Source organism: Capra hircus, chromosome 1, assembly GCF_001704415.2.
Source record: "Capra hircus breed San Clemente chromosome 1, ASM170441v1, whole genome shotgun sequence".
In the NCBI taxonomy this organism is placed as follows: domain Eukaryota; kingdom Metazoa; phylum Chordata; class Mammalia; order Artiodactyla; family Bovidae; genus Capra; species Capra hircus.
Window position 1 is genome coordinate 146,086,081 of NC_030808.1, and position 14,953 is coordinate 146,101,033.

At 45.7% G+C, this 14,953-nt stretch overlaps 1 protein-coding gene across 3 annotated transcripts in view; it reads left to right on the forward strand.

The window, feature by feature from the left end:
- Positions 1-14,953, forward strand: part of DIP2A (disco interacting protein 2 homolog A) — a 109,749-nt gene that overhangs the window by 486 nt on the left and 94,310 nt on the right. The gene's annotated exons all lie outside the window — the stretch shown is intronic.

The window sequence follows — 14,953 nt, forward strand, 5'->3', positions numbered from 1 at the left end:
TGGGTGTGTGGCCTCAGGCGTGGAAACCCGGACGGGGATGACCGCTGTGTCCGAGTGGGCTGCCCAGCCCAGGCCCGCGTGTCAGCGCGTAGGGACCGCGCCGGCAGCATGCCCGCGTGCCTCGATTTCCCCTGCGAGACCGGGTGGTCGCCGCACCTACCTCTCGGTGATAGTTGGGAGCCTGGAATGCTTTAACAGGTGCAAAGCACTGAACACTTGGAACGAGATTGTTAGCCCCTCTTAGGGAATTTTTTAAAATTAAGAAAGATGTGCAATAAGTGGTTGTTTGTTTAAAATAGACTGAGTAATTGGGCCTCAGAGGCTTGGGTGGCGTTACCCTCTGTAACCTCCAGGCTCAGGTCCCGAATTCCGCGTAGCAGTCAGCGCAGTTTAGTTCTTGGCCGGGGTCAGGGGACCTCGCAGCCCTTGGAGAGAAGCGTCTAAATGCGTAACTTTTTTTTGAAATTTAAATACATTTTCAACTTTTAGAATCCATTTTTTCCATAGGCTGAACCGAGTTTCACTTGGGGTCAGGCTAGTGAATTCTTACAATTATCTAATAAATATGCACAGGATTGTACTAACTCACCGAATCTTCACCAACCTTAGGGAGGTAGGTGGTGCTGTTATCTTTGTTTTACAGGTAATACAACATTTACATGCAACTGCTTTGAATTTAACATCCAGATTTTTTAAAATTCGGTGACATGTGACGTTTTTCTTTTTTCAATGAAACTGCAGTTGGAAAAGGGTGGACTTGAGAATTCTTGGTGATGAGATGCTCTTGGAAAATCTGAAAAAGCTGAAATTAGGAATGTTTCTGACAGGAACTACTGGCCTGAGTTTGTTCTAGTTTTTCACCCAGGGAAAATTACATATAGTTACAGTTTAGATTTTACACATTTCAAATATGTTTTTGCATAGTGCTCCTGATTTCTGCTCCACTGTGTTAGTTATTCCTTCAATTTCTTGTTTTGTGGTTGTTTGAATTCTTTCTGGGAGTTGACAGATAAAATTGAGAACTTCATAATTTGTAGGACAGAACACACGTAAAGACAAGTATTTCAACAAAAGAAACACTGCTCTATTGAATCCTTTTATCCTGTTGTCATTTTAGCCGAATGTAGATGATGTATAGTTGCATAAAAGGTATAAGATTAAGTTTATGTGGATAGTAGCTTAAGCTGGGGAAGTGAAGACAGTGTTGAAGGGAAGGGACAGCAGAGTGTAGTGCAGCCAAGGAGACAGGAGCCCTGGCCTCTGTCCTACCCCCTACATCAGTAAAGTTTTATTTATATAAATAAAGGAAGATGTTACTAATGAAGCATGGTTCTAAAGCAACCCAAACTAGTTTCATTTTCATTATCATTTTAATATTTTCAAGTAGAAGTAGAAAGCGGGACTCTTATTTGTCCTGTGTGATGTTTCTCTCCTCCTCACACACTCAACCCCCCACCATTTTCAAGAAACTTCTAAAGTAGCATGCTGCTGTGTGCGCTGCTTAGTCATGTCCAATTCTTTGCGACCCCCTGGACTCTAGCCCACCAGGCTCCTCTGTCCATGGAATTTTCCAGGCAAGAATACTGAAGTGGGTTGCTATTTCCTTCTCTAGGGGATCTTCCCAACCCAGGGATTGCACCTGCATCTCTCGCATCTCTTGCATTAGCAGGTGGATTCTTTATCACTGCTCCACCTGGGAAGCCCCTAAATTAGGATAGTAATGTCAAAATTGGATGCCTTCACAGCAGTCACATTTGTCTGGATGAGGAGTTGCTTAAAACTTAGAGATGACAGTGGGTGGAGGGTGGAGGGAGGAGGAAATAAGACAGACTGAACGATGCTGAACTGCTTAAAAACGAGGATGATGGGGTGAGTAGGTGGCGCACAGGGAATCTTTAGGGCAGCAAAACGATTCTGTGTAATACAGTGATGGTAGACACAAGTCACTATACATTTGTCAAAACCCGTAGAATGTACAACACAGAGTGAACCCTAAAGTTAGCTATGGACTTCAGTTAGTAATAATTTATCAATATTGTTCATCAGTTATAACATATGTACCCCGTTAATACCAGTCGGGGATGTGGTGTGCGCACAGAGAGGGGTTATGTGGGTATTTTCGAATACTTTTTTTGTAAACCTGAAAAAAAAAAGAGAAGAGAATAATGGTGTAAAGTTTATCCTTTGTTTTGGTGGCCTGCAGAGATTTAGAGAGGAAATTCCTACACAATAGGTTACATTTGTCCCACTCCTGTGTTTTCATCCTGGTTAGTAGGTCTATTCCATGGCTTTAACTTTGTTTTTCGTTTTCCTGTATTCTGATACAGCAGGGGCTTAGCCTGGACGGAATCAAGCGTAAAGCAGAAAAGCTCCATTTGTGGGTCTGAGGAAGGAACTTCTTTTCACAAAACCTTTTTTTCTCATTAAACGTCTTTAATTTCTAAAATTTGTGATATAATTCTTAGTTTTCAAAATGACAGCCTGACAGTGCCTTCACATCGATAAACATTTGTTGTGCTTCTTAATATTCTGTGGTATATGAAAATTCTCAGTCCAAATTCCATTCACCTGGCAAAGCCCAGCCTGGTGTCTTTGTGTTGTGATCCTTCCCTCACACTTGTCCTGTCTTTTGGAGTTCTTGCCACTTTTTGTGTTTGTGTGTGTGTGCGTGCTTCTGAGTACTTGAAGACGTTTTTGATGGGCTCAGTGGCAATGTTAATCAATGAGTGTTTTTTTTCTTAAGCATTAACCCCACCCTCACGTAAGGACTGCCTTAAGCCTGTAGGTGTTTTTTTTAAAAATAGTTGATGTATTTATTTGTGTGTTTTTGGTTGCGGTGGATCTTTGTTGCTGGCCATGGGCCTTCTCTGGACAGGGAGCTCTGGCGTGCTGTGATTCATGGGGTCGCAAAGAATGAACTGAACTGATGGGCCTTCTCTGAGCATGCAAGCTTCAGTAGTTGCAGTGCGTGGGCTTAGCAGTTGTGGTGCATGAGCTTAGTTGTTCCTCGGCATGCAGAATCTTCCCAGACCAGGGATCAAAGCATGTCCTCTGCATTAGCAGGCAAATTCTTATCCACTGCGCCAGCAAGGAAGTCCAGAATGTGAGTTATTGATATTATTTGGTGAAATGTATCAACATTTGAAAGAGCTGCATAATTTTGTGAACCAGTATTTTCCAAATGGCCAGTGCATCATGTTTCAGATCTGTGCATGGGTAAAAGACCCATTCAGAGATACACCAGTGGGTTGCAACATAATAGTACGATAAGTTCATTGATAAGGTTTTAGATTCTACATTGCAACTACTATTGAAGAACCTACAGTTTGCCTAGTTTGGGTGTGGTATCAAAGAATGTCCACAATGATCTGAAAAGGCTACTGAAATACTCCTCGCTTTTCCAGCCCGTGTTTGTGTGAGGCTGATTCTGTTTCGTAGACCTTAACCACATATCCTGCAGGCCATTGAACTGAAGCAGATGAGGAGAATCCACTTGTTTCCAAGAGGCCAGATGTTAAAGAGGCTCGTAAGAGTAAAACAACAGCTGAAATCACTAAATGCTTTGGAAATTATTACTTTTATTTATGGTAGGTTTAGTGTACAGTTTTTAAAATAAATTAAATATTAAAAAATTTCAGTTTTAATTTCTAATGTGGTAAACATTGATAGCTCACAAAAGCTGTTTGGGGTCCTCAATAAGTTTTAAGAGTGTGAAGGGTTCTTGAGAGCCACACCTTTGAGAACTACTAGACCATGTAATGGCAAATAGATGGGAAAACAGTGAAAGGCTTTCTTTTCTTGAGCTCCCAAATCACTGCAGCCATGAAATTAAAAGACACTTGCTCCTTGGAAGGAAAGCTATGACAAACCCAGACAGAGTATTAAAAAGCAGAGACGTTACTTTGCTGACAAAGGTCCATATAATCAAAGCTGTGGTTTTTCCTGTAGTCATGTATGGATGTGAGAGTTGGACCATAAAGAAAGCTGAGCACTGAAGAATTGATGCTTTTGAAATGTGGTGTTGGAGAAGACTCTTGAGAATCCTTTAGATTGCAAGGAGATCAAACCAATCCATCCTAAAAGAAATCATCCTGAATATTCATTGGAAGTACTGATGCTGAAGCTGAAGCTCCATTATTTTGGCCACCTGATGCGAAGAGCCCACTCATTGGAAAATACCCCAATGCTGGGAAAGGTTGAAGGCAGGAGGAGAAGGGGATGACAGAGGATGAGATGGTTGGATGGCATCACCAACTCAATGGACATGAGTTTGAGCAAGCTCCAGGAGATAGTGAAGAACAGGGAAGCCTGGTGTGCTGCAGTCCACGGGGTTGCAAAGAGCTGGACACAACTGAGCGACTGAACAATAAGACTGTGTAATATGAAAAGCTTCTAAGGAAATACCTAGTTGTCAACATGTATTTCTTTTACTTTTTATAGCATTTTTTCACTGTTGCCCAGTATAATGCAATTTGTTTATATTTTTAAGGGCAATCAGATGTTTCAATTAAAATAGATGTTTGAAAATCCTTAAAAGTTATACTTACTGACTAGCTGCTTGTATCAATGTGTCCATCCTACTTTATGCAAAATACGTTATTCATGATTCGGGTATATTCCCTTTAGAACTGTTTTTCTTGTTATAGTAAATCATCTTAATGTGTTGTCTCTTTGAAGAATTTTGATTTATAAGTTTTTAAAAGAATACCAATACTAGGATTTCCACTTTAATATCCTAAAATTTTGCACATGCTGTTCATTGCCAACTTTCTGTACCTGTTGAGTTTCTGCCTTTGTTTTAAGTCTTAAATTTAAGCTTCACTTTCTTTTTGAAGCTCTGCCTTCCTCTGAGAACAGCCCACTTGCCCCCCACCCAGAGTTAGGTGCTGGCTTTTTTGTTCCGTTAACTATTGTGTCATTCTTAGAAGATGTATCACAGTTTTGTATTTATTGTTTACTTGGACTTTTCTTTGCCAGTTCATAGGGAGCACTTCCAAAGGAAACTTTGATCTGCTCATCTTCATGTCTCAACCCCTAGGACATTTTAGGTATTCTATTGAATCTTTGTTGAATTAATGGAAGAATAAAGTCCTTCCCTGGTGGTAAGTGATTCAGAATCTACCTGCCCGTGCAGGGGACGTGGGTTCGATTCCTGGTCTGAGAAGACCTCACATGCTGCAGGACAACTAAGCCCATGCACTGCAACTATGGAAGCCCGTCTAGAGCCCAGGCTCTGCAACAGGAGAAGCCCCCGCAGTGAGGAGCCTGAGCACCACGACTGGAGAGTAGCCCCCGCTTGCCACAACTAGAGAAAGCCGGCAGGTGGCAACAAAGACCCAGCACAGCCAATAAATAAATAAATAAAAATTTTTAAAAAGGGTAAAACCACACATGGTATTTATTCTCAGTTTTAAATCAAGACTCCTCCGTAATTGGCTTGGATACTTAATATTTTGGTAATAGTTTCTCAGATTCAGTGAAGCCCAGGGAGTCCTGAGCTGTGCTTCAGGGAGCCATTGAACCAGGATAGAGTGTCTGTTGCTCTGAACTCCTGGGAGGGAAAGAGTCACACTGAGATGAGCGCACTGTGAGTCTGGTCCAGCCGGGAAGGACCTGCGGTGGAGCTCCAAGACTCAGGTCTCCTCCGGCCCCACCATGGCCGTGATCCACTTGGGCCTTCCCTGCTGGACTCTGGGTCCACACTGACCCCACACTGAGGCCACGACTCCTGCTGCAGGAGTTGAAGCTGCCTCATTCCTGGGAGGGACTTTGGCTCCAGGACCCCATGTGGCCTGACACTCCTGGAGCTGCCTGGAGTCTAGGGCTTTTCCTTCCAAATCCGCCTGTCTTTCTTCTTCCTCCGCAGTCACGTCTAAAAGCTCACAGCCTCCTCTAACAGCTCGCAGCCTCATCTGGGCCCCTCCCCAGTTTCTCACATAAATCTCTTCACATCTGATCCTGTCACCACATCTGCTGCTTGGAAAACCTGAACTGCCTGTAGGGCCACTGGTCTAGACCCGTGTTGGGAGGGCTGTTTGTCTGCTGTTTGCTCTGCAGGCCTGTCTCCTGTATCCATGACCTGCTTTTTGAGATGGCTCCTGATACGTGGTTGTTGGTCAGCGTGTATTGAATTAAACTTCAATTAAGTTGAATGTCTCAGGGCCCTCTTGTCCATGGCTGGCTCTTCCTTGGTGGTACATCGTGATGCTCCATGAGAGCAGGGCCAAGCCTGCTGTCCTCTCCTCTGTGTCCCTAGCTGAAGTGTCGCGCAGGTCCGTTGACGTGTTGCCTTTCCAGTGTCTGTCGTAGAGGAAGGCACCACTTGCTCTGTCCATTTGCTTTCTGTTAACACGTGCTGGAGGAAGGGAGGTTGGGACTGTGGGGAGGGGACTTCAGACTGGGGGTCAGGAAATCCCTCTGGGCAGGTGAATAGTGGCGGGAGGGGCCGTGCATATGGCTGGGGGTCAGCACTCGATGCAGATGGGTTACCTGAGCCGTGACTACAGAGGAAGGAGCCTGGTGAATCGTGGGGCTGGGAAGGTGAGCTATGGATAAACACTGACCCTGGGGAGCCATGGAGGAGGGCCGTGGTCTGACAGGTACCTCGTGCAGGGTCTCCAGCCCCACACTGAGACCGATGGAGGCAGAGGGTGAGGTGAGGAGGGGGAGTGAGGATGCCAGCCAGGCTGCTCCGGGGTTCTGCTGTGTTGTGGGGGAGTTGTGCCTGCTGCCTGTGTGGTAAATGTTTCACGCATGGGAAGGTGCCAGGACGCTGCGGATTTGCTATTCTCATGGTGTCATTGCCTCCCCTGTGGCTTGTGGCCTAATCTGAGCCACAAATACGAGGTAAGGATCCTGTCTACCCCTCAGCAGTGATGGCACCTGTGAGTGCCTACCGTCCTGCTCAGCACTGGGTACTCAGCCGGTGAGCAGGAAGGAGTAGGCTGTGTCAGGGTGCCCTTCGGGGGGACAGCCCAGTCTCGAGGGTCAGAGCCCTGCTCTTGCACATGGAGGGCCTCCGCAGGGTCATTCAGGTCCCTTCGTCCTTTGACCTTCAGCCTTACCAAGTGAGAGAAATGCACATTCAGTACTGAAGGGTTTGAGAAGAGATGGGCCTGGGGCACCAGTCTGCTGGAGGGAAGAGTCCTCCAGCGGGACCTGGGTCAGAGGCTGCTGCTGCCCCCAGTCATGTGGGATGTCCACAGGGGTCAGCCTGCCTGTTGCTGCTGAGCCCTCCTCTCAGTACTGGGGGCTGGGAGGGTGCTTTGTCATTTTAGTTGAAAACTACTGAAGACTTGTAATTTTGAAAACTCTTCAATTTCATCTTTTAGTATTCTTTGCCTGACATGACATGCAACGTTTATTTAATACAAAAATGAACTCATGCAAAGCATTGGGTCCTTCTACTATGACACAGCCAAGGAGAGGGTGGGAAGGAAGCAGGGTGACGTGAAGGGGAAGTGAGCTGCTGGTCCGTCCTTAGATGAACTCTTCCTGTAGCATTTTATTTGTAGTGAGCTTGCTTCTGAGTGAGGCTAACAATCCTTTCAGATCAGTCTTTATGCCCTTAAATTATCTAACATTTCTGGTGTTAAACCTGTGAATTAAAAAGACTGGGAAAATATACACTATTTGGTAAAGAGAAACATTTGTGGTCAGGGAGGGAAACACCTACACTGGTCATCTCTGTCATCTGTTGATGAAGTGTCTCCTAGATGCTCCTTGGCCCCTTCCCCTTTGCACACAGGAAATGAATGGCCTGTGTTTTGTGAGTTCCTGGATTCTTGGGTCAGCACCTCAAGTCATTGCTGGGGGACCATGAACCATGCAGGGGTTTCTGTACAGACTTGGTGCTGTTACTCAGTTCAGTTCAGTTGCTCAGTCATGTCTGACTCTTTGCGACCCCATGGACTGCAGCACATCAGGCTTTCCTGTCCATCACCAACTCCCAGAGCTTGCTCAAACTCATGGCCATTGAGTCGGTGATGCCATCCAACCTCTCATCCTCTGTCGTCCCCTTTTCCTCCTGCTTTCAATCTTTCCCAGCATCAGGGTCTTTTCCAATGAGTCTGCTCTTCGCATCAGGTGGCCAACATATTGGAGCTTCAGCTTCAGTATCAGTCCTTCCAATGAATATTCAGGATAATTTCCTTTAGGATGGATTGGTTTGATCTCCTTACAGTCCAAGGGATTCTCAAAAGTCTTCTCCAACACCACAGTTCAAAAGCATCAATTCTTCAGTGCTCAGCTTTCCTTATGGTCCAATTCTCATATCCATACATGACTACTGGAAAAACCATAGCTTTGACTAGACGGACCTTTGTCAGCAAAGTAATGTCTCTGCTTTTTAATATGCAGTCGAGGTTGGTCATAGCTTTTCTTCCAAGGAGCAAGTATCTTTTAATTTCATGGCACCAGTCACCATCTGCGGTGATTTTGGAGCCTCCAAAAATAGTCTCTCACTGTTTCCATTGTTTCCCCATCAGTTTGCCATGAAGTGATGGGACCGGATGCCATGATCTTCATTTTTTGAATGTTGAATTTCAAGCCAACTTTTTCACTGTCCTCTTTCACTTTCATCAAAAGGCTCTTTAGTCCCTCTTCGCTTTCTCCCATAAGGGTAGTGTCATCTGCATATCTGAGGTTATTGATATTTCTGCTGGCAATCTTAATTCCAGCTTGTGCTTCATCCGTTCTGGCATTTTGCATGATGTAGTCTGCATATAAGTTAAATAAGCAGGGTGACAGTATACAGCATTGACATATTCCTTTCCCAATTTGGAACCAGTCCGTTGTTCCATGTCTGGTTCTAACTATTGCTTCTTGATCTGCATACAGATTTCTCAGGAGGCAGGGAAGGTGATCTGGTATTCCCATCTCTTGAAGAATTTTCCACAGTTTGTTGTGATCCACACAATCAAAGGCTTTGGCATAGTCAGTAAAGCAGTAGATGTTTTTCTGGGATTCTCTTGCCTTTTCTATGATCCAGCAGATGTTGGCAATTTGATCTCTGGTTCCTCTGCCGTTTCTAAATCCAGCTTGAACATCTGGAAGTTCTTGGTTCACATACTGTTGAAGCCTCACCTGTAGAATTTTGAGCATTACTTTGCTGGCCTGTGAGATGAGTGCAGCTTTGCATTAGTTTGAACATTCTTTGGCATTGCCATTCTTTGGGATTGGAATGAAAACTGACCTTTTCCAGTCCTGTGGCCACTGCTGAGCTTTCCAAATTTGCTGGCATATTGAGTGCACCGCTTTACTCCCTTACCCAGCTGTGAGGAAAGAATAGACATCCTATTTCTTTAGTCTACACTGACTGTCATGGTTTAAGATTTTCCTTTAGTCTACACTGACTGTCATGATCTAAGATCACCGCCTTGGAAAGAGAGAAGGAGCTTCTACTCCTTTTCAGACTTCAGACTTTTTCTAGAGTCTTTGGTAAAGAACCTTTAAATTGAGAATTTGAAATGTCAGAAGGTATGCCTGTGCTTGTTGAAAACTGGCAACTGAAAAGAACATGTCCTAGTAAGCTCCTCCATGCGTGGGTTCATGTCCTTAGGTTTTGTCTGAACACGAAGGAGCTTAAGGATTAGCCTTGTTGGGAAATGGCTAGGAAGACTAAAACTAGGACCATTTCAAAATAAAGGTTATAGAAATAGAGATTCTGACTTCATCATTAGATAGTCTTGGTGTCACAGATTGAACTCTGTTCCCCAAAATTCATATGTTGAAGCCCTAACCCCCAGTGTGACTGCATTCCTTTAGGGAGATGATTAAGGTTAAATGAGGCCATAAGGGTTCCTGATTCAGTTTTAAGAGAGAGACATTGAGAGCACACACACAAGGGGGAATACTGTGAGGACCCAGGCAGGCGGTTGCCTGCACGTGAGGAGAGAGGCCGCAGGAGGGACCCGCCCTGCGACACCTAGGTCTCAGACGTCCAGCCTCCGGACCTGTTGTTTAGACCTTCCAGCCTGTGACATTTCGTTAGAGCAGCCCGAGACCCTCAGCTTGTCATCCTGTCCTCAGCAAGCTTCCACGGACTGAACAAAATGGCTCATGAGCTAGTGAGGCTGACAGGCTGAAAAACTGGCAGTATAGTGAGGTGTATGCAGGGCCCCATCAGCTCTGATGATCAGACCTGGGCCAGCAGGGCCAATGGAGGAAAGACAGATTCTTCCGGCTTTGCTCTGAAGGCATGTGAGGAGGGTGAGGGAGAAGACAGCAGAATGTGCCAGACAGAGGAGGATGAGCTAGAGTAAGTGGGCTGGGCTTCCAGACAGTGTCCCCCTGGCAGGGGGTGGGGAGAACAGGTTGGAGGGTGGGGGCTCGCTCGCGGGAGGATTTGTGCATCCCAGGGAGGAGTCAGGACCAGACTCTGGAGTCTAGCCCAGGGCTGAAGCAAGCGTAGGTGCCACCTGCAGCCGCTGGTGGTGTGGATGTGAGGTGACAGGCACCCTGAGGTCTGTGGGGGTGGGAATGTTTTGTGCTACCCAGTGTGGTAGCCACAAGCCACATGTGGTGCTCAGCACTCGAAATGTGGCTCGTGGGTCTGGGGAACTGAACAGTCATTTAATTTACCTCTAGTTAACGGAAGTTTCAGTAGCCGCGTACGAGTAGTGGCTGTTGTATTGGATAGCGCAGCAAAGCATATGCTCTGTAAAGGCACGCTGCTGAAAAAGAGTCATGCTCCCAAAGTATGCAGTCTTCCACCCCTTTTCTTAATAGTGGGGAGAATATTTAGATTGGTGTGTATGTTCAGAACCCACAAAACTTTGAAGGCAGAGATAGCCAATTTTCTAATTTTTAAAAAGGACTAAGAGATGGTTATTCTTGGGTGCTTTGCTTTAAGCACGTGTTTGTTAATAAATGATGGAGCCAGCAGGTCATTTGTTCAGGTGTTAAGGAGCAGTTGAAATACTCTGGTGTGATCTCTTGTCAGTCTCTCGTTCCTGCTCTGATTTAGAGTGATTTTTCTGGCAGCATGTAGAGAGTGGTTTGGGTGAGGATGACATTGGGAGCAGAAAAATTGGAGAGCACACTGCCATAACCCAGGGCAGGAGATTGTGCTGATTTGGAGGGCAGCTGAGCCCTTGGGGAGAATGGGCTGGAATAGAGTCAGCAGCCGCGGTGTGGAGAAGGGGGCATTGCAGGAGGCTCTGGAGTGACTCCCGAGTTCCCGAAGTGAGTGCCGGGGAGATGATGGGGCTGTTCCTGAAGATGTGTATACAAGCAGAACATGTCTGTTCATACCTATTGAGTGTGAGGCGTCTTGGGGAGATCCATGCAATTGACATGTAGGACTGCATTTCTAGAAAGGGCTGGTCTGACAGTAGAAACTTGGAAGCCATCAGTACAATTGTCATAATTGGAACAAAGACAATTGCTGCCTGTGGAGAACAGAATAATGCAAAGAAGGCCTCTGACAAACCCTCCAGCAACCCAGACCCCAAAGGGAAAGGCAGCAAGGGGAGGCCGCAGGGAGACCAAAGCGGGCACTGCCGCCGGGGCAGATGCAGGAGCACGTGTGGGTGTCTGTGCGGCTGAGGCAGGAGAGGCCTTCCAGACAAGGGCATTTATTCCGGGGCATAGGGCTTTCCAAGTCAGTATTCATGGCCAGTCGTCAGGTAAAGAAGACTCTCCTTCCCCACATCTCACTGAAATGGTGGCAGTGTTAAAAATGAAAAAGCCTTTCACAGCAGACTAGACTCTGGGAAGTCAAAAAGGTCAGTCAGCAGGGTGAGTGCTGTCTGTGTGGGGACGGCAGGAATGAGGCAGGCGAGTCACTGCTGGGAGGAGCAGGAGTGGTGGGGAGGGGTGGGGTGTGCGTCCACTCTTCCACTGGTCTCCAGAGTCCACTGAGAGGGAGGGGTGCTTGGAGGCAGACCGCGCCCCCGCCCCCGCCCCTGGCCTGAGCAGAGCAGCTGATGCTTGGGAAGTTCACAAGCGGGAAGCTATGCAGCTGGGAAATGCTGGAGGGAGTTCTTTCAGCTGCAAGAGGCTTCGCAGTTCTGGTCATGAGGGTTGAGTGTGAATCAGACCAGAGTTTGCTTTCATCTCACCAGGTGGTATGTAGAAGAACCTGCACCCGGGTGCTTACAGGGGCTCTAGCCATAACTGCCCCAACTTGGAAGCAGCAAGATAGATGTCTTTCAGTAGTTGAATAGATAAATGAACTGGTACACTGAGACAATGGAATATTATAGAATATTTAGAACTGGAAAGAAGTGAGTTATCAAGCCAAGCAAGACAGGGAACAATCTTAAATGCCTGTTAACTCAGTGAGAGAAATCAGTCTGAAAAGGCTACAGATCCAGCTGTTCTGGAAAACTATGGAGACAGTAAGAAGATCAGTGGCCACCAGGGGTTCACGAGCTGGGAAGAGGGATGAGCAGGTAGAGCACAGAGGATTCTTAGGGCAGTGAAATACCCTGTGTGATAGCTTAATGATTGCTATATGTCATCATGCATTTGTCCAAGCCCATGGGATGCATAACAAGAGGGAGGGCTTTGGAAGCTGAGGCTTCCGTGTCAGGGCTGGCTCATTACCTGTAACAAACGCACCATTGGGTGGTGGATGTTGATGATGGGGGAGGCTGTGCATGTGGTGGTAGAGGCTGTATGGGAGCCCTCTGGACCTTGCCTTCAGTTTTGCTTGTAACCCTTAAACTGCTCTAGAAAAAGTAAAATAAAGCAAAAGAAGAAAGAAAAACCCTGGGAATTAAATCTACAAGCCCAGATGGTTTCACTGACAAATTTTTATCAAACATTTAAAACAGAAATAACACCATTTTTATGTAGTCTCGCTCATGTATTTTTTAACTTTTAATTTTGGAATAATTTTAATCTCATAAGAAGTTATGAAAATAGTACATAGTACATCGTACATAGAAGTCATTCCGTTTCCTACAATAACATATAACCATAGTATGTTATCAAACCAGCTTCCATATATTCTTAATTACAGAAGATTGTATGATTATTTGCGGCCTGGAGGTCAGCCTGCACCACACGTTGTACCCAGTGTGTGGGGTAGTGAGACAGCTGCCCGCAGACTGCCAGAAAAGCACCTGTGGACATCCTGGCGTGTTTCCAGAGCCACTCGGGCCTGAGTGGCCAGCCAGGGGAGACTCTCCTCTGCTATGTCTGGGCCTTCCTCTGGCCCGTGGGTAGGGTCGCCTGATCTGTGCAGTGGGTCGAGGAGCATGCTCTGCTGTCTGTCTCTATATTGCTCACCGTACCTGGGGTCAAGGACCTCGGATATGAGTCCTTTACTGGTTCATTAATTTTGGCTGGAGTCTGTCTTGGATCCCATGTTGCATTCAGAGGCATGTTGGGTTGGTGGTCTATGTTGGATACTTGAAAACATGTAGCTGGTCACATGTGAAAACATGTAGCTGGTTCTGTTCAGTTATTCTGGACAACTTTCAGGAGCCCATGGGCACCAAACTGGGAATTAGCATGTTTCCTTCCTGAATGGCCCTTGCTGCCTTCCCCACATGAGCACTCATTTGAAATGGCAGCATAGGAAGAAACTGTTTCTAGGAAATGAATACTTAATCTTAAAATATCACGAGATTGGAATTGACATATACACATTATTATATATAGAAAAAGCAAGGGAATCCCAAAATACATCTACTTCTGCTTCATTGACTACACTAAAGCCTTTGACTGTGTGAATCACAACAAACTATGGAAAATTCTTCAAGAGAGAGAAATAACAGACAACCTTACATGTCTGCTGAGAAACCTATATGCAGGACAAGAAGCAACAGTTAGACCTAGACATGAAACAATGGACTGGTTCCAAATTGGGAAAGGAGTACGTCAAGGCAGTATATTGTCACCCTGATTATTTAACTTATATGCAAATACCTCATGCAAAATACTGGGCTGGATGACTCAAGCTGGAATCAAGATTGCTGGGAGAAATATCAGTACCTCGGATATGCAGATGATGCCACTCTAATGGCAGAAAGTGAAGAGCAACTAAAGAGCCTCTTGATGACGGTGAAAGAGAAGAGTGAAAAACATGGCTTAAAACTCAGCATTCAGAAAACGAAGATCATGGAATCCGGCCCCATCACCTCATGGCAAAGAGAAGGGGAAAAAGTGGAAGTAGTGACAGACTTTATTTTCTTGGTCTCCAGAATCACTGCGGATGGTGACTGCAGCCATGAAATTAAAAGATACTTGCTCCTTGGAAGGAAAGCTATGCCCAACCTACACAGTATAACCTGCACAGAGACATCACCTTGCTGACAAAGGTCTGTCTAGTCAAAGCTACGTTTTTCTCAGTAGTCATGTATGGATATGAGAATTGGATCATAAAGAAGGCTGAGTGCCAAAGAACTGATGCTTTCAAATTGTGGTGCTAGGGAAGACTCTTGAGAGTCCCTTGGACAGCAAGGAGATCAAACCAGTCCATCCTAAAGGAAATCAACCCTGAATATTCATTGGAAGGACTGATGCTGAAACTCCAACACTTTGGCTACTTGATGTGAAGAGCTGACTCATTGGAAAAGACCCTGATGCTGGGAAAGATCGAAGGCAGGAGGGTAAGGGGGTGACAGAAGATGAGATGGTTGGATGGCATCACTCATTCAGTGGACATGAGTTTGAGCAAGCTCTGGGAGGTGGTGAAGGACAAGGGAAGCCTGGAGTTTGTGCTGCAGTTTATGGGGTTGCAAAGAGCCAGACACGACTGAGTGACTGAACAGCAACGACGATACATAAAATAGATTAACTAATAAGGACCTACTGTATAGCATAGGGAACTCTACTTAATATTTGTAATGACCTACCTATATGAGAAATGAAAGTGCTGGTTACTCAGCTGTGTCTGACTTTTTGCAATACCATGGACATATAGCCTGCCAGACTCCTCTGTCCATGGAATTTTTCAGGCAAGAATACCTGAGTGGGTAGCCATTCTGTTTTAGAGAGATCT